The sequence below is a fragment of the Peromyscus maniculatus genome, chromosome 8 (genome assembly GCF_049852395.1).
Source record: "Peromyscus maniculatus bairdii isolate BWxNUB_F1_BW_parent chromosome 8, HU_Pman_BW_mat_3.1, whole genome shotgun sequence".
In the NCBI taxonomy this organism is placed as follows: Eukaryota; Metazoa; Chordata; class Mammalia; order Rodentia; family Cricetidae; genus Peromyscus; species Peromyscus maniculatus.
In genome coordinates this window covers 452,182-476,571 of record NC_134859.1, presented here as the reverse complement: position 1 = coordinate 476,571, position 24,390 = coordinate 452,182, and the positions used below count along the sequence as shown (strand labels likewise).

The 24,390-nt window shown below is 41.8% G+C and overlaps 1 pseudogene; it reads right to left on the bottom strand.

Moving 5' to 3' along the window:
- Positions 1 to 6,521: 6,521 nt before the first annotated feature.
- On the bottom strand, positions 6,522 to 8,551 carry LOC121826451 (cytoplasmic polyadenylation element-binding protein 1 pseudogene; annotated as a pseudogene).
- Positions 8,552 to 24,390: the final 15,839 nt, after the last annotated feature.

The following is a 24,390-nucleotide window of genomic DNA, read 5'->3' as shown; positions in this document are numbered from 1 at the left end:
TAGAGTGTTTTTCTTGTAAGGCAAGCTAGTGAGCATTTGCCATTCTTAAACAGAGTTGAATCACATTCAGTTTCACGTTCTAGCAGCAAGTGTTAATTCAGGGTAAGAACACCCACTCTTTTGCTGTTTTGGGCATACACAGTGCAAATAGCATTCGAGTCTGTTCCCCGCAAGTACAGTGTATTGGAATGAAGAAAAGGTCCTATACTGTCAGTTTCCAATGCTGAGCTGAACTAGGTATGCCCCATTTTTGTAGGAAGCACAGTTCTTTTTTTGTGAGCCAGCTAACAGTTCTGGCCCTATAGGAAACAGAGAAGACTACCAGAGTGCCCGTTTCTCAATAGCAGAGTGTTTATCTTCGAAGCCAAGCTATGGCTCAATTGCCATTCTTAAATGGAGTTAAATCACATTCAGTTCCAAGTTCTAGCAGCCAGTGTTAACTCAGGTAAGTATAGCCACTCTTGTGCTCTTCAGGCCATACACAGTGCAAAAAGCACTGGCGTTTGTTAACAGCAAGTACAGTGAATTGGACTGAAGAGGAGTTCCTGTTTTACTTAGATTCCAATACTGAGTTGAACTAGGTATGCCTTGTTTGTGTTGGAAGCACACTTCATTTGTTTTGATCCAGCACACTGTACTAGCCCTATAGGAAACACAATAGAGTGAAAGAGTGCCGGTTTCTCAAAAGCAAAGTGTTTTTCTTGTAAGGCTAGATAGGGTTCAATTAACCTTCCTAAACACAGTTGAATCACATTCAGTTTCACATTCTAGCAGCAAGTGTTAATTCAATGTAAGAAAAGCCACTCTTGTGCTCTACTGGCCATACATAGTGCCAATCATACTGGCGTCTGTTACCAGCAAGTTCAGTTTATTGGACTGAAGAGGACCTCCTGTTTTACATAGTTACCAATACTGAGTTGAACTAGATATGCCCCGTTTTTGTAGGAAGCAAAATTTTTTTTGTTGTGTTCTAGGTCAATGTCTGGCCCTATAGGAAACACAGTAGAGTACAAGAGTGCTCGTTTCTCAAAAGCAGAGTGTTTCTCATTTAAGGGTAGGAAGGGTTCAATTAACCTTCCTAAGCGGAGTTGAATTACATTCAGTTTCAAGTTCTAGCACCAAGTGTTAATATAGGGTAAGAACAGGCACTCTTGTGTTCTTCTGGCCATACAGAGTGCAAATAGCGAACGTGTGAATGTCCAGCAAGTACAGTGTATTGGACTAAAGAGAACCTCCTATTCTAGTCAGTTTCCAAAGCTGAGTTGAACTAGGTATGCCTCATGTGTGTGGGAAGCACAGTCCTTTTGTTCTGAGCCAGCTCACTGTTCTGACCCTATTGAAATAGAGAAGAGTAGAAGAGTTCCCGTTTCTCAATAGCAGAGTTTTTTTCTTCTAAGCCAAGCTAGGGTTCAATTGCCATTCTTAAATGGAGTTGAATCACATTCAGTTTCAAGTTCTAGCAGCAAGTGTTAATTCATAGTAAGAACAGCCACTCTGTGCTCTTCTGGCCATACACAGTGCAAAAAGCACTGGCGTCTGTTAACAGCAAGTACAGTGTATTGGACTGAAGAGGAGTTCCTGTTTTATTTAGATTTCAATACTGAGTTGAACTAGGTATGCCTACTTTGTGTTGGAAGCACAGTTCTTTTGTTCTGAGCCAGCTCACTGTTCTGGCCCTATAGGAAACCCAGTAGAGTACAACAGTGCCCGTTTCAGAAAAGTAGACTGTTTTTCTTGTAAAGCAATCTAGGGATCAATTGCCATTCTTATATGGAGTTGAATCACATTCAGTTTCACGTTCTAGCAGAAAGTGGTAATTAGGGTAAGAACAGCCACTCTTGTGCTCTTTTGGCCATACATATCGCAAAATAGCACTCCCGTCTATGCCCAGCAAGTACAGTGTATTGGAATAAAGAGAAGCTCCTATTCTAGTCAGTTTACAAATCTGAGTTGAACTATGTATGCCTCATGTGTGTTGGAAGCACAGTTCTTTTTTCTGAGCCAGCTCACTGCTCTGGTCATATAGGAAACAAAGAAGATCATAAGACTTCCCGTTTCTCAAAAGCAGAGTGTTTTTATTCTAAGCCAAACTAAGGTTCAATTGCCATTCTTAAATGGAGTTGAATCACATTCATTTTCAAGTTCTAGCAGCAAGTGTCAATTCATGTTAAGAACAGCCACTCTGTGCTCTTCTGGGCATACCCAGTGCAAAAAGGACTGGCGTCTGTTAACAGCAAGTACAGTGTATTGGACTGAAGAAGAGTTCCTGTTTTGTTTAGATTCCAATACTGAGTTGAACTAGGTATGCCTCCTTTGTGTAGGAAGCACAGTTTTTTTGTTCAGAGCCAGTTCACTGTTCTGGCCCTATAGGAAACACAGAAGAGTACAAGAGTGCCCATTTCTCAATAGCAGAGTGTTTTTCTTCTAAGCCAAGCTAGGTTCCAATTGCCATTCTTAAATGGATTTGAATCCCACTCAGTTTCAAGTTCTAGCAGCAAGAGTTCATTCAGGGTAAGAACAGACACTCTTGTGCTATTCTGGCCATACACAGTGCAAAAAGCACTGGTGTCTGTTAACAGCAAGTAGAGTGTAGTGGACTGAAGAGGACCTCCTGTTTTACTTAGTTACCAATACTGAGTTGAACTAGATATGCCCCGTTTGTGTTGGAAGCAAATTTTTTTTGTTGTGATCTAGCTCATTGTTCTGGCCCTAAAGGAAACACAGTAGAGTACAACAGTGCCCGTTTCTCAAAAGCAGAGTGTTTTTCATGTTAGGCTACCTAACGTTCAATTAACCTTTCTAAATGGAGTTGAATTACATTCAGTTTCAAGTTCTAGCAGCAAGTGTTAATTCAGGGTAAGAACTAAAACTCTTGTTCTCTCCTGGCCATGCACAGTGCAAATAGTACTGAGTCGGATACCAGCAAGTTCAGTGTATTGGACTGAAGAGGACCTCATGTTTCACTTAGTTATAAATACTAAGTTGTAGTAGATATGCCCCACTTTGTAGGAAGCACAGTTCTTTTGTTGTGATCCAGCTCACTGTTCTGGCCCTAAGGAAACACAGTAGAATACAAGAGTGCCCGTTTGCTGTGGATATCGTTCTATATAAATAAAACACTGATGGCCAGTGACCAGGCAGGAAGTAGGTTGCCAAGCAGGAAGTAGGTGGGACAAGGAGAGAAGAGAATTCTGGGAAGCGGAAGGCTGAGGGGAGAGACTCTGCAGCTACCGCCAGGACATGCAGCATGTGAAGACGCTGGTAAGCCACCAGCTACGTGGCAAGGTATAGATTTATAAAAATGGGTTAATTTAAGATAAAAAAACAGTTAGCAAGAAGCCTGCCACGGCCATACAGTTTATAAGTGATATAAGCGTCTGAGTGATTATTTTATAAGTGGATTGTGGGACTGCGGGGCTTGGGGAACCTGGAGAGAAGCCCTCCAGCAACACCCATTTCTCAAAAGCAGATTGTTTTTCATGTAAGGCAAGCTAGGGTTCAATTAACCTTCCTAAGTGGAGTAGAATTACATTCAATTTCAAGTTCTAGCACCAAGTGTTAATGCAGGGTAAGAACAGCCACTCTTGTGTTCTTCTGGCCATACACAGTGCAAATAGCACTTGCATCAATTCCCAGCAAGTACAGTTTTGGACTAAAGAGAAGCTCCTATTCTAGTCCGTTTCCATTGCTGAGTTGAACTAGGTATGCCCCGTTTGTGTATGAAGCACAGTTCTTTTGTTCTGAGCAAGATCACTGTTCTGGCCCTATAGGAAACAGAGAAGAGAACAAGAGTGCCCGTTACTCAATAGCAGAGTGTTTTGCTTTGAATCCAAGCTATGGTTCAATTGCCATTCTTAAATGGAGTTGAATCACATTCAGTTTCAAGTTCTAGCACCAAGTGTTAATTCAGGGAAAGAAAACCCACTCTTGTGCTCTACTGGCCATACACAGTGCAAATAGTACTGGCGTCTGTTACCAGCAAGTTCAGTGTATTGGACTGAAGAGGACCTCATGTTTTACTTAGCTACCAATGCTGAGTTGAACTAGGTATGCCCCGTTTTTGTAGGAAACATATTTCTTTCGTTGTGATCCAGCTCAATGTTCTAGCACTGTAGGAAACACAATAGAGTAAAAGAGTGCCCAAAGCACTCAAAAGCAGAGTGTTTTTCTTGTAAGGCAAGATAGGGTTCAGTTAACCTTCCTAAACAGAGTTGAATCACATTCAGTTTCAAGTTCTTGCAGCAAGTGTTAATTCAGGGTAAGAACAGCCACTCTTGTGCTGTTCTGGGCATACACAGTGCAAAGAGCTCTCATGGCTGTCCCAGCAAGTATAGTGTTTTGGAATGAAGAAAAGCTCCTATTCTAGTCAGTTTCCAATGCTAAGTTCAACTAGGTATGCCTCGTTTGTGTAGGAAGCACAGTTCCTTTGTTCTGAGCCAGCTCACTGTTCTGGCCCTGTAGGAAACACAGAAGAGTACAAGAATGCCCGTTTCTCAAAAGCAGAGTGTTTTCTTCTAAGCCAAAGTAGGGTACATTTGCCATTCTTAAATGGAGTTGAATCACATTCAGTTTCCACTTCTAGCAGCAAGTATTAACTCGGGGTAAGAACAGCCACTCTTGTGCTCTTCAGGCCATACACAGTGCAAAAAGCACTGGCGTCTGTTAACAGCAAGTACAGTGTATTGGACTTTAGAGGAGTTCCTGTTTTATTTAGATTCCAATACTGAGTTGAACTAGGTATGCCTCGTTTGTGTTGGAAGCACAGTTCTTTTTTTCTGAGTCAGCTCACTGTTCTGGCCCTAAAGGAAACACAGTAGATTACAACAGTGCCCATTTTTCAAAAGCAGAGTGGTTTTCATGTAAATCAAGCTAGGGTTCAATTAACCTTCCTAAATGAGTTGAATTACATTCATTTTCACGTTCTAGCATCAAGTGTTAATTCAGGGTAAGAACAGCCACTCTTGTACTCTCCTGGCCATACAAAGTCCAAATAGTACTCACGTTGGATACCAGCAAGTTCAGTGTATTGGACTGAAGAGGACCTCCTGTTTTACTTAGTTAACAATACTGAGTTGAACTAGATATGCCCCGTTTTATTAGGAAGCACAGTTCTTTTGTTGTGATCCAGCTCACTGTTCTGGCCCTAAAGGAAACACAATAGAGTACAAGAGTGGCCATTTCTCAAAAGCAGAGTGTTTTTCTTGTAAGGCAAGCTAGGGTTCAATTAACCTTCCTAAACTGAATTGAATTACATTCAGTTTCAATTTCTAGCAACAAGTGTTAATATAGGTTAAGAACAGCCACTCTTGTGCTCTTCTGGTCATACACAGTGCAAATAGCACTGGCGTCTCTTCCCAGCAAGTACAGTGTATTGGACTAAAGAGAGGCTCCTATTCTATTCAGTTTGCAATGCTGTGTTGAACTCGGTATGCCTCATGTGTGTTGAAAGCACAGTTCTTTAGTTATGAGCCAACTCACTGTTCTGGACCTTATGAAACACATAGAGTACAAGAGAGCCTGTTTCTCAAAAGCAGAGTGTTTTTCTTGTAAGGCAAGCTTCAGTTCAATTGCCATTCTTTTTTTTTTTCTGTAACGTGTTTATTATGTGCAAAAAAAAAAAAAAAAGTACACAACAGCTTACTCCACATATCTGTAGTAGAGTGCAGGCTTGCCTGCATATACACCAATGAGGTAGAGACTTCACACACAGCTTCACAAACCCACAGAGTAGCTGGGATATACAACAATGCAATATCAGCTCAGCAGGAGGGAGGAGGGGTTAGGACACTGGTTCTTTGGCACACAGCTTCCCTAAGAGCGGCAAGGAGTAAGTAAATTAAAAAGGAAAAGAGTCAAGTTTGCAAATTCCAGTAGCATTTTTTTGTCAACTGGGTTGATTCATACATTCTTCAAATAAAATATGTAAGGAAGTGTACTTGCCCCTCTAAGAGAAAGGGCTCCTGTGAGCCTTCAACTGCCCCCACCAGAAAGCAACCCTTTTTTTTTTTAATTTTTAAGCTCAGTTACAAAAGAAAAAGTCCTGTGACTGTGATTAAAATCTTCTGTCCACCCTTCCCACCCCACATAAGTGCAATGTAAGAAGGTATGACAAACTATTTAAAACTTTATACAGCAGCTGCTCAGACGTAATTTTTTCCCTCCATTCCAGTTTTAAATAAAATAATTTTCCCTTGGTTACAAATGCTTTGATTTGCAACTGTGACCAGCAGTCCCCCAGACACAAATTTTCTATGCCAGAAAGAAAAAAATCTATTGTTCCAAGTGACTTAAAAACTGTTTTAAGGAGTGTAAAAAGGAACCAGTAAAAACCCTCGAGCGTAAACTATGAAATATGATTTGGTTTAAATGAAGAGCAAAGTCTTCTTGTTTGTTTACAGTAAAAAAAAACACCAGCTGAACACTCAGTTTATGCTGTTCAGGTGGGGGTTAAACAAAGGAAAGGCACTGTATGGCAACTGCAAGAATGAACGGATGAGACCTGTGTATCACCACTGCCAGTATTTCAAGGAATGTAGAAAGCGCTTTAATAAATAAACTTAGGTGTAGGCATCTGTCAATACCTCCCGGACACACAGTTTGTTGTTGTTTTTCTTTTCATTTGCAAAATGAGGAACTAGAATCTGGGAAAACTACATTTGCTTGAGGGTGAGCCTGAGGGTCCTTGCTCTGGCACACCCCCTGAACACAAAACCTCACAAAACTCATTGTGCATTAATTAGTGCAGAAACAAAGACAGATTTAGCAAGTACAAAGGTGACTACAAGTTTCCCTTGTCTGCAGAAAGCTAGCTCCTTGGGCGCCAGTGCAGGGTACAGGCCTGATTTGCCAGCCTTGGGCAATACAGGCCACTGGGCAAGGCCAGCTTCTCTAGCTGGCATCTCAGTTTTTCTGGTTCCTCATCAGGGGGCTGTGATGGCGCAGGCCTTCCATGCTGTGTCGCCAGTGCCAGCAGCTTCGGCAAAAATACTTGAAGCAAACCTGATCTCGACAGAAGAAAGGGCCAGGCTGTGAATTGCAGATAAGACACAGAGAATCTTCTAGATAGGGGTCAATCTGAACCTTCTTGGTAAACTTGGTGGTTTTGATCTCCACAAAAGCAGCACTGACTGCTTTCAGGTAACTACGTTGGTTATTGAAAGTCATACGACCAGACCCAGTGGGGTACTTGTGCTTATCTGTGTCAATCCCAGCATACACCACTCCACCAAATAGGTCATTCAAGATGGCAGCCAGAGCCTCAGCATTGAGCATCCCGTGCAAGGCACCAACAAACACCGTCCTGCTTGGATCCAGCCTCTGAGATGGGCTCCAGACAAAGTTGCTGTCAGCCAAGACCCAAGGGATTACCTGCACCTCTTTGCAGCGCATCCTTCGGCTGGACATCTTGAAATAATATTCACTCAGGCCATCTGGGCTCATAGGGTCATGAGAACAAGCCTGAAGCAAGGCCCGGACAGACTTCTCTAGTTCAAACACCAAATACACATACCCTTTAGGCGTATTACCTTTGGGAGGACACCGGGGGTGCTTGCCATCCTTACCAGGCCACTCCACGCTCAGAGAGCCAAAAACATGGAAGATGTTAACCAATTCAGCTTCCGTAATATCCCAAGGAACACCTCCTAAGAACCTTGCATGAGTAGATGGGGTTCTTATAGTTTCGTGGAGGAAGCTGGCCACTCCAGGTACAAGTAGCTTCATTTACAGCTGCTGCCTGCCGGTGTAGTCTAGCTTCTCTCTCTATGCTGAAAGGGTCTTTAGGAGCTTCAAGAAGGTCCCAGGATGGCCACACAGAAGCTCCTGGCCATCTCTTTGAAGCACTGGTTGGAGAGGGAGTAACTGCAGCCAGAGCAGCTTGTTCTTGGTCCATTCGGGACCCAACGCCCATCTTTAGAGGGTCTCTGGGCCCATTTCCCGTCATAGAAAGGAAGGGCAGAGGAGGGGAAATGCGAAGGCTTGAAATCGAATCTGAGAGATGATCTGATCCAGAGCTGAAGCCACTCGTGTCTGAGTCAGAGAGGCTGCTAGAACGGGAGTCCAGGATGGGCCGAGTGTCCAGGCGAGATCCTCTAAATGAGGGTGCTGGGAACTTGTCCAAGTCAGACCCAAGGGGATCCAGAGACAGGAAGCTCAAGGGGGTTTGTCCTAGGACATTTCCCAGTGGATTTTGGAGCATGCTTAATACCGACTGTGTGCCGCTCTGGGCTGAGGAGTCTGAGTCCTGAGTGCTCCAGGGTCGGTCCCAGCCAGTCAGTCTGAGTGATTGCAGGCCAAGGCACAAGCCATTTGCATCTGGGAGGCCACAGGGAGATTCTTGCGCAGAGGTGGGGAAAAGCATCCTGCTTGTAACTGTTTCTTCAGAGTTCTGGAAGTCTGGCAAATGATCATGAATTCCTCGATTTATGGGTGTTGTGCAGACTTTACTGAAGTCCAATGAATCATCCAAAGTGGCATTTATCCTTCGAAAGATACTGGCATTGCTACACATAGACAGTGCAGGAACATCCTGGTTGTCCCAGCAATCTTTTATTCTTCCCTTTCTTCTCCCTGCGCCCCCCCCCCTCCGGCTCGGGCTCCAGAAGCAATCGAACGTGTGAAGCCACGTGACTTCCCCGGGCTCGGAGAGGCCGCGGCCGGCACGTGAGGCCCTGCGGCTCCTCAGCTTTAAAGGAGCCCGGCAGGCGCCTTCATGGCGCGTGGCGCCAAGCGTGGCCCCAGCCCGAGAGCTCCCCACGCCGCCCCGCGCCACACCGCGCCTTGCCAGGCCGCCCGCCGAGCGACGGGGGCCTCCCTCCTGACGCCAAGGGGGCGCTCCTCAAGTGACGGCGGGGGGCGCTCGCCAGAGCAGCCGGCCGCGGCCTCCTCAGCTGCCGCCTCTGCTCTGGTTCACATGCGGCGACGACAGCAGCTGTGTGAGGAGGAAGTGCCAGGGACACCCGGGCGCCATTCCGTGCCAGCTGCTCCCGACTGGACATAACTTCGAGGCCAACTGGCATCTGCAAAAAAAGCGCAGCTCCGAGGCCCCAGCCGCAGCCCGCGGAGGGCCGTGGCACTTTTAAGCCCAAAGGCCTGAGTCACGAGGAGGCTCCCTGCCGCCCCCACTACACACCACAATGCTCCACAAGGCCCAGGACAGTGGGGCATGTGACCGATGCCCCACCCAGGATGCTCGCTCCGGAGGCGGTGGCCATGGCGGGCCTGTAGGACAGCCAGACAGCACTCCATCCATTAGGTGAGGAAGCCCAATTGCCATTCTTAAACAGAGTTGAATCACATTTAGTTTCATGTTCTAGCAGCAAGTGTTAATTCAGAATAAGAATACCCACTCTTGAGCTATACTGACCATAAACAGTGCAAATAGTACTGGCGTCTGTTACCAGCAAGTTCAGTGTATTGGACTGAAGAGGACCTCCTGTTTTACTTAGTTACCAATACTGAGTTGAACTAGATATGCCCCGTTTGTGTAGGAAGCACAGTAATGTTGTTTGATCCAGTCCAGTGTTCTAGCCCTATAGGAAACATAATAGAGTAAAAGAATGCCCATTTCTCAAAAGCAGAGTGTTTTTCTTGTAAGGCAAGATAGGGTTCAATTAACCTTCCTAAATGGAGATGAATCACATTCAGTGTCAAGTTCTAGCAGCAAGTGTTAATTCAGGGTAAGAACAGACAGTCTTGTGCTGTTCTGGGCATACACAGTGCAAATAGCACTCGTGGCTGTTCCCAGCAAGTACAGTGTATTGGACTGAAGAGAGCTCCTATTCTAGTCAGTTTCCAATGCTGAGTTGAACTAGGTATGCCCCGTTTGTGTAGGAAGCACGGTTCTTTTTTTCTGAGCCAGCTCACTGTGGTGTCCCTATAGGAAACACAGAAGAATACAAGAGTGCATGTTTCTCAATAGCAGAGTGTTTCTCTTCTAAGCCATGCTAGGGTTCAATTGCCATTCTTAAATGGAGTTGAATCACATTCAGTTTCCACTTCTAGCAGCAAGTATTAATTCGGGGTAAGAACAGCCACTCTTGTGCTCTTTTGGCCATACACAGTGCAAATAGTACTGGCGTCTGTTAACAGCAAGTACAGTGTATTGGACTTAAGAGAAGCTCCTGTTTTACTTAGTTTCCAATACTGAGTTGAACTAGATATGCCCCGTTTGTGTAGGAAGCACAGTTCTTTTGTTCTGAGCTAGCTCACTTTACTGGCCCTAGAGGAATCACAAAAGACTGCAAGAATGCACGTTTCTCAAAAGCAGAGTGTTTTTCATGTAAGGCAAGCTAGGGTTCAATTAACCTTCCTAAACGGGGTTGAATTACATTCAGTTTCAAGTTCTAGCACCAAGTGTTAATATAGGGGAAGAAGAGCCAGTCTTTTGCTGTTCTGGCCATACACAGTGCAAATAGCACTCACTTCTCTTCCCAGCAAGTACAGTGTATTACACTAAAGAGAAGCTCCTATTCTAGTCAGTTTCCAATAGGGAGTTGAACTCTGTATGCACCGTTTGTGTAGGAAGCACAGTTCTTTTGTTCAGGGCCAGCTCACTATTCTGGCCCTATACGAAACACAGAAGAGTACAAGAGTGCCCGTTTCTCAATAGCAGAGTGTTTTTCTTCTAAGCCAAGCTAGGGTTCAATTGCCATTCTTAAATGGAGTTGAATCATATTCAGTTTCAAGTTCTAGCAGCAAGTGTTAATTCAGGGTAGGAACAGCCACTCTTGTGCTCTTCTGGCCATACACAGTGCAAAAAGAACTGGCGTCTGTTAACAGCAAGTACAGTGTATTGGACTGAAGAGGAGTTCCTGTTTTACTTAGATTCCAATAATGATTGAACTAGGTATGCCTCGTTTGTTTTGGAAGCACAGTTCTTTTGTTCTGAGCCAGCTCACTGTTCTGGCCCTATAGGAAACTCAGTAGAGATCAAGAGTGCCTGTTTCTCAAAAGCAGAGTGTTTTTCTTGGAAGGCAAGAAGGGTTGAATTGCCATTCTTAAACAAAGTTGAATCACATTCAGTTTCACGTTCTAGCAGCAAGTGTTAATTCAGGGTAAGAAAACCCACTCTTGTGCTCTACTGGCCATGCACAGTGCAAATTGTACTGGCGTCTGTTACCAGCAAGTTCAGTGTTTTGGATTGAAGAGGACCTCCTATTTTACTTAGTTACCAATACTGAGTTGAACTAGATATGCCCCTCTTTTTTAGGAAGCACACTCATTTTGTTTGATCCAGCTCAGTGTTCTAGCCCTATAGGAAACACAATAGAGTAAAAGAGTGCCCATTTCTTAAAAGCAGAGTGTTTTTCTTGTAAGGCAAGATAGGGTTCAATTAACCTTCCTAAACTGAGTTGAATCACATTCAGTTTCAAGTTCTAGGAGCAAGTGTTAATTCAGGATAAGAATAGCCACTTTTGTGCTGTTCTGGACATACACAGTGCAAATAGCACTCACGGCTCATCCCAGCAAGTACAGTGTATTGGAATGAAGAAAAGCTCCTATTCTAGTCAGCTTCCAATGCTGAGTTGAACTAGTTATGCCCCGTTTGTGTAGGAAGCACAGTTCTTTTGTTCTGAGCCAGCTCATTGTTCTGGCCCTATGGGAAACACGGAAGAGTACAAGAGTGCCCATTTCTCAATAGCAGAGTGTTTTTCTTCTAAGCCATGCTAGGGTTCAATTGCCATTCTTTTTTTTTTCTCATTCTAGGCCTGTAGGCAAAAGAAGGATGCCTCAACATTAAAGAAGAACTTCGGGTGACTGTCCAGGCATCCAGATGTTTTGTTCTTAATTAAGTAACATTTCACCCTTCTGGAGTATTTGATGAAGTTGAAGACTAGATAGTCATAGTTAAAATTTTCCTTATTTATGATATAAGGTAAATTAGGTATAAAACTTTAGACTCACAAAGATAAGATAAATAATATAGTCTTTTTCTCTAATTTTGCCAAATATAAATTGACTGGTTATTATAACTGTAATTCTTTTTTTTTCAAACTTCAGTTTTCTTTTATTTCTTTATATATATATATATATATATATATATATTATTTTACAATACCTTTCAGTTCTACATATCAGCCATGGGTTCCCCTATTCTCCCCACTCCCACCCTCTCCCCTTACCCCCAGCCCACCCTCCATTCCCACCTCCTCCAGTCCAAGTCCTCCCCCGAGGTCTGTGATCAACTTGGTTGACTCAGTCCAGGGAGGTCCAGTCCCTTCCTCCCAGACTGAGCCAAGTGTCCCTGCATAAGTTCCAGGTTTCAAACAGCCAACTCATGCAATGAGCACAGGACTTGGTCCCACTGCCTAGTTGCCTCCCAAACTGATCAAGCCAATCAACTGTCTCACCTATTCAGAGGGCCTGATCCAGCTGGGGGCCCCTCAGCCTTTGGTTCATAGTTCATGTGTTTCCATTCATTTGGCTATTTTTTTTAATAATTGAGTAAAACTGAAATTTATTATATGCCACAGTCGTCCTAGGGACCTCCATGCTATATATATAGCCTCTATGGTTCTATTGGTTGTGGTCTGATTGTTCTTTATTTTATATCTAGAATCCACCAATGAGTGAGTACATACCATAACTGTCTTTCTGGGTTTGGGTTACCTCATTCAGGATGATTTTTTCTAGTTCCATCCATTTGCCTGCAAATTTCATGCTTTCATTGTTTTTCTCTGCTGAGTAGTACTCCATTGTGTATATGTACCACATTTTTTTCATCCATTCTTCCGTTGATGGGCATCTAGGTTGTTTCCAGGTTCTGGCTATTACAAAGAGTGCTGCTATGAACATAGCTGAGCATGTATCTTTATGGTATGAATCAGCATTCCTTGGGTATATGCCCAAGAGTGGGATGGCTGGGTCTTGAGGTAGTTCGATTCCTAATTTTCTGAGAAACCGCCATACTGATTTCCACAGTGGTTGTACAAGTTTACATTCCCACCAACAGTGGAGGAGTGTTCCCTTTGCTCCACATCCTCTCCAACATTGTTTGTCATTGGTGTTTTTGATCGTAGCCATTCTAACAGGTGTAAGGTGGTATCTCAGAGTCGTTTTGATTTGCATTTCTCTGATGATTAAGGATGTTGAGCATTTCTTTAAATGTCTTTCAGCCATTTGTAGTTCTTGTTTTGTGAATTCTCTGTTTAGCTCTTTAGCCCATTTTTTAATTGGACTGTTCAGTGCTTTGATGTCTAGTTTCTTGAGTTCTTTATATATTGTGGAGATCAATCCTCTGTCAGATGTGGGGTTGGTGAAGATTTTTTCCCAATCTGTTGGCTGTCTTTTTGTCTTATTGACTGTGTCTTTTGCCCTGCAAAAGCTTCTCAGTTTCGAGAGGTCCCATTTATTAATTGTTGTGCTCAGGGTCTGTGCTGTTGGTGTCTTATTTAGGAAATGGTCTCCAGTGCCAATGCGTTCAAGAGTGCTTCCTATTTTCTTTTCTATTAAGTTTAGTGTAACTGGATTTATGTTTAGGTCTTTGATCCACTTAGACTTGAGTTTTGTGCATGGTGACAGATATGGATCTATTTGTAATCTTTTACATATTGACATCCAGTTATGCCAGCACCATTTGTTGAAGATACTTTCTTTGTTCTATTGTATAGTTTTGGCTCCTTTGTCAAAAACCAGGTGTTCATATGTGCATGGATTAATGTCAGGGTCTTCAATTCGATTCCATTGGTCCATATGTCGGTTTTTATACCAGTACCAAGCTGTTTTTATTACTATAGCCCTATAGTAGAGTTTGAGGTCTGGGATGGTGATGCCTCCAAGGGTTGCTTTATCATATAGGATTATTTTAGCTATCCTAGGTCTTTTGTTTTTCCATATAAAGTTGAGTATTTTTCTTTCCAAGTCTGTGAAGAATTGTGTTGGGATTTTGATGGGGATTGCATTGAATCTGTAGATTGCTTTTGGTAAGATTGCCATTTTTACTATGTTAATCCTACCTATCCATGAGCATGGGAGATCCTTCCATTTTCTGATATCTTCTTCAATTTCTTTCTTTAGAGATTTAAATTTCTTATCAAAAAGGTCTTTCACTTGTTTAGTTAGTGTTATCTCAAGGTATTTTATATTATTTGTGGCTATTGTAAAGGGTGATGTATCTCTTATTTCTTTCTCAGCCCTTTTATCATTTGTGTATAGGAGGGCTACTGATTTTTTTGAGTTGATCTTGTATCCTGCCACTTTACTGAAGGAGTTTATCAGTTATAGGAGTTCCCTGGTAGAGTTTTTGGGGTCACTTATGTATACTATCATATCATCTGCAAATAGTGAAACTTTGACTTCTTCCTTGCCAATTTGTATCCCTTTGATCTCCTTTTGTTGTCTAATTGCTCTAGCTAGAAATTCTAGTACTATATTGAATAAATATGGGGAGAGTGGACAGCCTTGTCTTGTTCCTGAATTTAGTGGTATCGCTTTGAGTTTCTCTCCATTTAATTTGATGTTTGCTGTTGGCTTGCTATAAATTGCTTTTATTATGTTTAGAAATGTTCCTTGTATTCCTAATCTTTCTAAGACCTTTATCATGAAGGGGTGTTGGATTTTGTCAAAGGCTTTTTCAGCATCTAAGGAGATGATCATGTGTTTTTTTTTTCTTTCAGTTTCTTTATATGGTGTATTACATTGACTGATTTTCATATGTTGAACCATCCTTGCATCACTGGGATGAATCCTACTTGGTCGCGATGGATGATTGTTTTGATGTATTCTTGGATTCGGTTTGCCAATATTTTGTTGAGTATTTTTGCATCAATGTTCATGAGGGAGATTGGTCTGTACCAATGGAGTTGAATCACATTCAGTTTAAAGTTTTAGCAGCAAGTGTTAATTCAGGGTAAGAACAGCCACTCTTGTGCTCTTCTGGACATACACAGTGCAAAAAGCACAGGCGTCTGTTAATAGCAAGCACAGTGTATTGAACTGAAGAGGAGTTCCTGTTGTACTCAGTTCCAATACTGAGTTGAACTAGGTATGCCTCCTTTGTGTTGGAAGCACAGTTTTTTACTTCTGAGCCAGCTCACTGTTCTAGCGCTATAGGAAACACAGTAGAGTACAACAGTGCCCATTTATCAAAAGCACAGTGTTTTTCTTTTAAGGTAAGCTAGGGATCAATTGCCATTCTTAAATGGAGTTGAAACACATTCAGTTTCTTGTTCTATCAGCAAATGTTAATTCAGGGTAAGAACAGCCACTCTTGTGCTCTCTTGGACTATACAGTGCAAATAGTACTCTCGTCAGATACCAGCAAGTTCAGTGTATTGGACTGAAGAGGACCTCCTCTTTTAGTAAACAATGCTGAGTTGAACTAGATATGACCCATTTTTGTAGGAAGCACAGTTTTTTGTTGTGAACCAGCTCAATGTTCTGGCCCTATAGGAAACACAGTAGAGTACAAGAGTGCCTGTTTATCAAAAGCAGAGTGTTTTTCTTGTAAGGCCAGCTAGGGTACAATTAACCTTCCTAAATGGAGTTGAATTACATTCAGTTTCAAGTTCTAGTGCCAAGTTTTAATATAGGGTAAGAACAGCAACTCTTGTGCTGTTCTGGGCATAAACAGTGCAAATAGCCATCGCGGATGTTCACAGCAAGTACAGTGTATTGGAATGAAGAAAAGCTCCTATTCTAGTCAGTTTCCAATGCTGACTTAAACTAGGTATGCCCCGTTTGTGTAGGAAGCACAGTTCCTTTTTTCTGAGCCACCTCACTGTTCTGGCCCTATAGGAAACACAGAAGAGTACAAGAGTGCCTGTTTCTCAATAGCAGAGTGTTTTTCTTCTAAGCCATGCTAGGGTTCAATTGCCATTCTTAAATGGAGGTGAATCTCATTAAGTTTCAAGTTCTAGAAGCAAGTGTTAATTCAGGGAAAGAACAGACACTGTTGTTCTCTCGTGGCCATCCACTGCAAATAGTACTGGCGTCGGTTACCAGAAAGTTCAGTGTATTGGACTGAAGAAGACCTTCTGTTTTACTTAGTTACCAACACTGAGTTGAACTAGATATGCCTGATTTTTGTAGGAAGCACAGTTGTTTTGTTGTGATCTAGCTCAATGTTCTGGACCTATAGGAAACACAGAAGAATACAAGAGTGCCCGTTTCTCAATAGCAGAGTGTTTTTCTTCTAAGCCAAGCTAGGGTTCAATTACCATTCTTAAATGGAGTTGAATCATATTCAGTTTCAAGTTCTAGCAGCAAGTGTTAATTAAGGGTACGAACAGCCACTCTTGTGCTCTTCGGGCCATACACAGTGCAAAAAGAACTGACGTCTGTTAACAGCAAGTACAGTGTACTGGACTGAAGAGGAGTTACTGTTTTACTTAGATTCCAATACTGAGTTGAACTAGGTATGCCTGTATTTTGTTGGAAGGACAGTTCTTTTGTTCTGAGCCAGCTCACTGTTCTGGCCTTATAGGAAACAGAGTAGAGTACAACAGCGCCCATTTATCAAAACACAGTTTTTTTTTCTTGTAAGGCAAGCTAGGGATCAATTGCCATTCTTAAATGGAGTTGAAACACATTCAGGTTCATGTTCTATCAGCAAGTGTTAATTCAGGGTAAGAACAGCCACTCTTCTGCTCTACTGTCCATACACAGTGCAAAAGGCACTGGCGTCTGTTAACAACAAGTACAGTGTATTGGACTGAAGAGAAGCTCCTGTTTTACTTAGTTTCCAATATGAGTTGAACTAGATATGCCCCGTTAGAGTAGGAATCACAGTTCTTTTGTTCTGAGCTAGCTCACTGTACTGGCCCTATAGGAAACATAGTAGAGTGCAAGATTACCCGTTTATCAAAAACATACTGTTTTTCTTGTAAGGCAAGATAGGGTTCAATGGCCATTCTTAAATGGAGTTGATTCATATTCAGTCTCATTTTCTAGCAGCAAGTGTTAATTCAGTGTAAGAGCACCACTCTTGTGCTATTCTGGCCATACACACTGCAAATAGCATTCGCTTCTGTTCCCAGCAAGGACAGTGTATTGGACTGAAGAGAAGCTCCTGTTTTACTTAGTTGGAAATACTGAGTTGAACTAGATATGCCCCGTTTGTGTAGGAAGCACAGTTCTTTTCTTCTGAGCTAGCTCACTGTACTGGCCCTTTAGGAAACACAGGAGAGTGCAAGAATGCCCATTTCTCAAAGGCACAGTGTTTTCATTGAAAGGCAAGCAAGCCTTCAATTAAACTTACTAAGGGGACTTGAATTAAATTCAGTTTGAAGTTCTAGCAGCAGGTATTAATTCAGGGTAAGAACACCATTCTTGTGCTAATCTGGCCATACACAGTGAAAATAGCATTCGCTACTGTTCCCAGCAAGTACAGTGTATTGGACTGGAGAGAAGCTCCTGTTTTGCTTAGTTTCCATTACTCTGTTGTACTAGATATGCCACATTTGTATAGGAAGCTCAGTCCTTTTGTTCTGAGCTAGCTCACTGTATTGCACCATTAGCAAAAACAGGAGAGTGCAAGAATGCCCCTTTCTCAAAAGCAGAGTGATTTCCTTGTATGGCACACTAGGGTTCAATATAACTTCCTAAACGGAGTTGAATCACGTTCAGTTTCAAGTTCTAGCAGGAAGTGTTCATTCAGGCTAAGAACAGCACTCTTGTGCTATTCTGGCCATACACAGTGCAAATAGCATTCACGTCTGTTCCCAGCAAATACAGTTTATTGGACTGAAGAGAAGCTCCTGTTTTACTTAGTTTCCAATACTGAGTTGTCTAGATATACCCCGTTTGTGTAGGAAGCACAGTTCTTTTGTTCTGAGCTAGCTCACTGTACTGGCCCTATAGGAAACACAGTAGAGTACAAGAAGGCCCGTTTCTCAAAAGCAGAGTGTTTTTCTTGTATGGAAAACTAGGGTTGATTACACTTCCTAAACAGAGCTGAATCACATTCAGTTTCATATTCTAGCAGCAAGTGTTAATTCAGGGAAAAAACCACTCTTGTGTTAATCTGGCCATACACAATACAAATAACATTCGTGTCTATTCCCAGCAAGTGCAGTGTATTGGAGTGAATAGAAGCTTCAGTTTTACTTAGTTTCCAATACAGAGTTGAACTAGATATGCCCCCTTTGTGTAGGAAGCACAGTTCTTTGTTCTGAGCTAGCTCACTGTACTGGCCCTATAGGAAACACAAGAGAGTGCAAGAATGCCCCTTTCTCAAAGGCAGAGTGTTTTCATTGTAATGCAAACTAGGGTTCAATTAAACTTACAAAGAGTAGTTGAATCACATTCAGTTTCAAGTTCTAGCAGAAAGTGTTAATTCAGGGTAAGAACACCACTCTTGTGCTAATCTGGCCGTACACAGTACAAATAGGATTTGCGTCTGTTCCCAGCAATTACAGTGTATTGAACTGAATAGAAGCACCTGTTTTACTTAGTTTCCAATACTGAGTTGAACTAGATATGTACGTTTGTGTAGGAAGCACAGTACTTTTGTTCTGAGCTAGCTCACTGTACTTTTCCTATACATATCACAGAAGAGTTCAAGAATGCCCGTTTCTCAAAGGCAGAATGTTTTCATTGAAAGGCAAACAAACATTCAATTAAACTTCCTAAAAGTAGCTGAATCAAATTCACTTTCAAGTTCTAGCAAAGAAGTGTTAATTCAGGGTAAGAACACCACGCTTGTGCTAATCGGGCCATACACAGTGCATATAGCATTCGCATCTGTTCCCAGCAAGTACAGTGTATTGGACTGAAGAGAAGCACCTGTTTTACTTAGTTTGCAATACTGAGTTGAACTAGATATGCCCCGTTTGTTTAGGAAGCACAGTTCTTTTGTTCTGAGCTAGCTCACTGTACTGGCCCTATAGGAAAAACAAGAGAGTGAAGGAATGCAGGTTTCTCAAAAGCAGAATGTTTTCCTTGTATGACAAACTAGAGTTCAAATAAACTTCCTAAAAGTAGTTGAATAACATTCACTTTAAAGTTCTAGCAGCATGTGTTAATTCAGGTTAACAATACCACTCTTGTGCTAATCTGGCCATACACAGGGCAAATAGCATTCCTGTCTGTTCCCAGCAAGTACAGTGTATTGGATTGAAGAGAAGCACCTGTTTTACTTAGTTTCTATTACTAAGTTGAACGAGATATGGCCCGTTTGTGTAGGAAGCACAGTTCTTATGTTCTGAGCCAGCTCACTTTATTGCCCCTATAGGAAACACAGGAGAGTGCAAGAATGCCCATTTTCTAAAAGCAGAGTGTTTTCCTTGTATGGACAACTAGGGTTCAATTAAACTTCCTAAATAGATTTGACTCACATTCAGTTTCAAGTTCTAGCAGCAAGTGTTAATTCAGGGAAGAACACCACTTTTGTGCTAGTCTGGCCATACAAAGTACAAATAGCATTCACATTAATTCCTAGTTAGTGCAGTGTATTGGAATGAAGAGAAGCTCCTGTTTTACTTAGTTTCCAATACTGAGTTGGACTAGATATGCACCCTTTGTTTAAGAATCACAGTTCTTTTCTTCTGAGCTAGCTCACTGTACTGGCCCTATAGGAAACACAGGAGAGTGCAAGAATGTCCGTTTCTCTAAAGCAGAGTGTTTTCCTTGTATGACACAATAGGGTTCAATTAAACTTCCTAAACGGAGTTGAATCACATTCAGTTTCAAGTTCGAGCAGGAAGTGTTATTTCAGGGTAAGAACATCACTTTTGTTCTATTCTAGCCATTCACAGTGCAAATAGCATTCGCTGCTATTCCTAGCAAGTACAGTGTATTGGACTGAAGAGAAGCTTCTCTTTTACTTAGTTTCCAATACTGAGTTGAACTAGATATGCCCCGTTTGTGTAGGAAGTTCAGTTCTTTTGTTCTGAGCTAGCACACTGTAGTGGCCCTATAGGAAACACAGGAGAGTGCAAGAATGCCCCTTTCTCAAAGGCAGAGTGTTTTCATTGTAAGGCAAACTAGGGTTCAATTAAACTTAGGAAAAGTAGTAGAATCATATTCAGTTTCAAGTCCTAGCAACAAGTCTTAATTCAGGGTAAGAATACCACTCTTGTGCTAATCTGGCCATACACAGTGCAAATAGCATTTGCGTCTGTTCCCAGCAAGTACAGTGTATTGGACTGAATAGAAGCTCCTGTTTTACTTATTTTACAATACTGAGTTGAACTAGATATGGTCCGTTTGTGTAGGAAGCACCGTCTTTTGTTTCTGAGCTAGCTCACTATAGTGTCCCTATAGGAAATACAGTACAGTGCAAGAATGCCCCTTATAAAAGGCAGAGTCTTTTCATTGTTAGGCAAAATAGGGTTCAATTAAACTTCCTAAATGGATTTGAATCATTCAGTTTCAAGTTCTAGCAGCAAGTGTTAATTCAGGGTAAGAATACCACTCTTGTGCTACTCTGGCCATACACAGTGCAATTAGCATTTGCGTCTGTTCCCAGCAAGTACAGTGTATTGGACTGAAGAGAAGCTCCTGTTTTACTTAGTTTCCAATACTGAGTTGAACTAGATATGCCTTGTTTGTGTAGGAAGCACAGTTTTTTTGTTCTGAACTAGCTCACTGTACTGGCCCTATAGGAAACACAGTAATGTGCAAGAATGCCCGTATCTTAAAGTAGAGTGTTTTCCTTGTATGACAAACTAGCGTTCATTAAACTTCCTAAAAGGAGTTGAATCACATTCAGTTTCAAGTTCTAGCAGCAAATGTTAATTCAGGGTAAGAACACCACTCTTGTGCTACTCTGGCCATACACAGTACAAATAGCATTCGCATCTGTGCTCAGCAAATACAGTGTATTGGACTGAAGAGAAGCTCCGGTTTTACTTAGTTTCCAATTCTGAGTTTAACTAGATATGCCCCGTTTGTGTAGGAAGCACAGTTCTTTTGTTCTGAGCTAGCTCAATGTATTGCCCCTATAGGAAACACAAGAGAGTGCAAGAATGCCCGTTTCTCAAAACCAGAGTGTTTTCCTTGTAAGGCACATTAGGGTTCAATTAAATTTCCTAAGCCGAGTTGAATCAAGTTTAGTTTCAATTTCTAGCAGCAAGTGTTAATTCAGGGTAAGAACACCACTCTTGTGCTAATCTGGCCATACACATTCAAATAGTATTCGCGACTGTTCCTAGCAAGTACAGTGTATTGGACTTAAGAGAAGCTCCTGTTTTACTTAGTTTGCAATACTGAGTTGAACTAGATATGCCCCGTTTGTGTAGGAAGCACAGTTCTTTTGTTCTCAGCTAGCTCACTGTACTGGCCCTATAGGAATCATAGGAGAGTGCAAGAATGCCCCTTTCTCAAAGGCAGAATGTTTTCACTGAAAGGCAAACAAGTATTCAATTAAACTTCCTAAGGTAGTTGAATCACATACACTTTCAAGTTCTAGCAGCAAGTGTTAATTCAGGGTAAGAATACCACTCTTGTGCTATCTGGCCCTATACAGGCAAATAGCATTCGCCTCTGTTCCCAGCAAGTACAGTGTATTGGACTGAAGAGAACCTCCTGTATTACTTAATTTCCAATACTGAGTTGAACTTGATATGCCCCGTTTCTGTAGGAAGCACAGTTCTTTTGTTCTGTGCTAGCTCACTGTACTGGTCCTATAGGAAACACAAGAGTGTGCAAGAATGCCCGTTTCTCAAAAACAGAGTGTTTTCCTTGTATGACAAACTAGAGTTCAAAAAACTTCCTAAAAGTAGTTGAATAACATTCACTTTAAAGTTCTCGCAGCATGTGTTAATTCAGGGTACGAACACCACTCATGTGCTAATCTGGGCATACACAGTGCAAATAGAATTCGCGTATGTTCCCAGCAAGTACAGTGTATTGGACTTAAGAGAAGCACCTGTTTTACTTAGTTTCTAATACTAGGTTGAACGAGATATGGCCCGTTTGTGTAGAAAGCACAGTTCTTTTGTTCTGAGCTAGCTCACTGTATTGCCCCTATAGGAAACACAGGAGAGTGCAAGAATGTCCATTTCCTAAAAGCAGAGTTTTTTTCCTTGTATGTACCACTAGGGTTCAATTAAACTTCCTAAATAGATTTGACTCACATTCAGTTTCAAGTTCTAGAAGCAAGGTTTAATTCAGGGAAAGAACACCACTTTTTTGCTTGTCTGGCCATACAAAGTACAAATAGCATTCACATTAGTTTCTAGCAAGTACAGTGTATTGGACTGAAGAGAAGCTCCTGTTTTACTTAGTTTCCAATACTGAGTTGGACTAGATATGCACCCTTTGTTTAAGAATCACAGTTCTTTTCTTCTGAGCTAGCTCACTGTACTGGCCCTATAGGAAACACAGGAGAGTGCAAGAATGTCCGTTTCTCTAAAGCAGAGTGTTTTCCTTGTATGGGACACAAGGGTTCAATTAAACTTCGTAAACAGAGTTGAATCACATTCAGTTTCATATTCTAGCAACAAGTGTCAATTCAGGGTAAGAATACCATTCTTGTGCTAATCTGGCCATACACAGTGCAAATAGCATTCGCTTCTATTCCCAGCAAGTACAGTGTATTGGACTGAAGAGAAGCTCCTGTTTTACTCAGTTTCCAATACTGAGTTGTACTAGATACGCCCCGTTTGTGTAGGAAGTTCAGTTCTTTTGTTCTGAGCTAGCACATTATAGTGGCCCTATAGGAAACACAGGAGAGTGCAGGAATGCCCCTTTCTCAAAGGCAGAGTGTTTTCATTGTAAGGAAAACTAGGGTTCAATTAAACTTAGGAAAAGCAGTTGAATCACATTCAGTTTCAAGTCCTAGCTACAAGTGTCAATTCAGGGTAAGAATACCACTCTTGTGCTAATCTGGCCATACACAGTGCAAATAGCATTTGTGTCTGTTCCCAGCAAGTACAGTGTATTGGACTGAATCGAAGCTCCTGTTTTACTTATTTTCCAATACTGAGTAGAAGTAGATATGGTCCGTTTGTGTAGGAAGCACAGTCCTTTGTTTCTGATCTAGCTCACTGTAGTGTCCCTATAGGAAATACAGTAGAGTGCAAGAATGCCCATTATGAAAGGCAGAGTCTTTTCATTGTTAGACAAAATAGGGTTCAATTAAACTTCCTAAATGGATTTGAATCACATTCAGTTCCAAGTTCTAGCAGCAAGTGTTAATTTAGGGTAAGAATACCACTCTTGTGCTACTCTGGCTATACACAGTGCAAATAGCATTTGCCTCGGTTCCCAGCAAGTTCAGTGTTTGGACTGAAAAGAAGCTCCTGTTTTACTTAGTTTCCAATACTGAGTTGAACTACATATGCCCTGTTTGTGTATGAAGCACAGTTCTTTTGTTCTGAGCTAGCTCACTGTACTGGCCCTATAGGACACACAGGAGTGTGCAAGAATGCCCGTTTCTCAAAGTAGAGTGTTGTCCTTGTATGACAAACTAGCGTTCAATTAAACTTCCTAAAAGGAGTTGAATCACATTCACTTTCAAGTTCTAGCAGCAAATGCTAATTCAGGGTAAGAACACCACTCTTGTGAACTCTGGCCATACACAGTACAAATAGCATTCGCGTCTGTGCCCAGCAAATACAGTGTATTGGACTGAAGAGAAGCTCTTTTTTTTACTTGGTTTCCAATACTGACTTGAACTAGATATGCCCTGTTTGTGTAGCAAGCACAGTTCTTTTGTTCTGATCTAGCTCAATGTATTGCCCCTATAGGAAACAGAAGAGAGTGCAAGAATGCCCGTTTCTAAAAGGCATAGTGTTTTCCTTGTATGGCACATTAGGGTTCAATTAAATTTCCTAAATGGAGTTGAATCAAATTCAGTTTCAATTTCTAGCAGCAAGTGTTAATTCAGGGTAAGAACACCACTCTTCTGCTAATTTGTCCATACACATTCAAATAGCATTCGCGACTGTTCCTAGCAAGTACAGTGTATTGGACTTAAGAGAAGCTCCTGTTTTACGATTTTCCAATACTGAGTTGAAGTAGATATGCCCCGTTTGTTTAGGAAGGACAGTTCTTTTCTTCTGAGCTAGCTCACTGTACTGGCCCTAGAGGAATCACAGGAGAGTGCAAGAAGGCACGTTTCCCAAAAGCAGAGTGTTTTCCATGCATGGAACACTAGGGTTCAATTAAACTTCCTAAAGGGATTTGAATCACATTCAGTTTCAAGTTCCAGCAGCAAGTGTTAATTCAGGGTAAAAACATAACTTTTGTTCAATTCTAGGCATACACAGTACAAATAGCATTCGTGTTTGTTCCCAGTAAGTAGAGTGCATTGGACAGAAGAGAAGCTGCTGTTTTACTTAGATTGCAATAAAAGTTGAACTAGATATGCCCCGTTTGTGTAGGAATCACAGTTATTTTGTTCTGAGCTAGCTCACTGTTTTGGCACTATAGGAAACACAAGAAAGTGCAAGAATGCCCATTTCTCAAAGGCAGAGTGTTTTCATTGAAAGGCAAACAAGCGTTCAA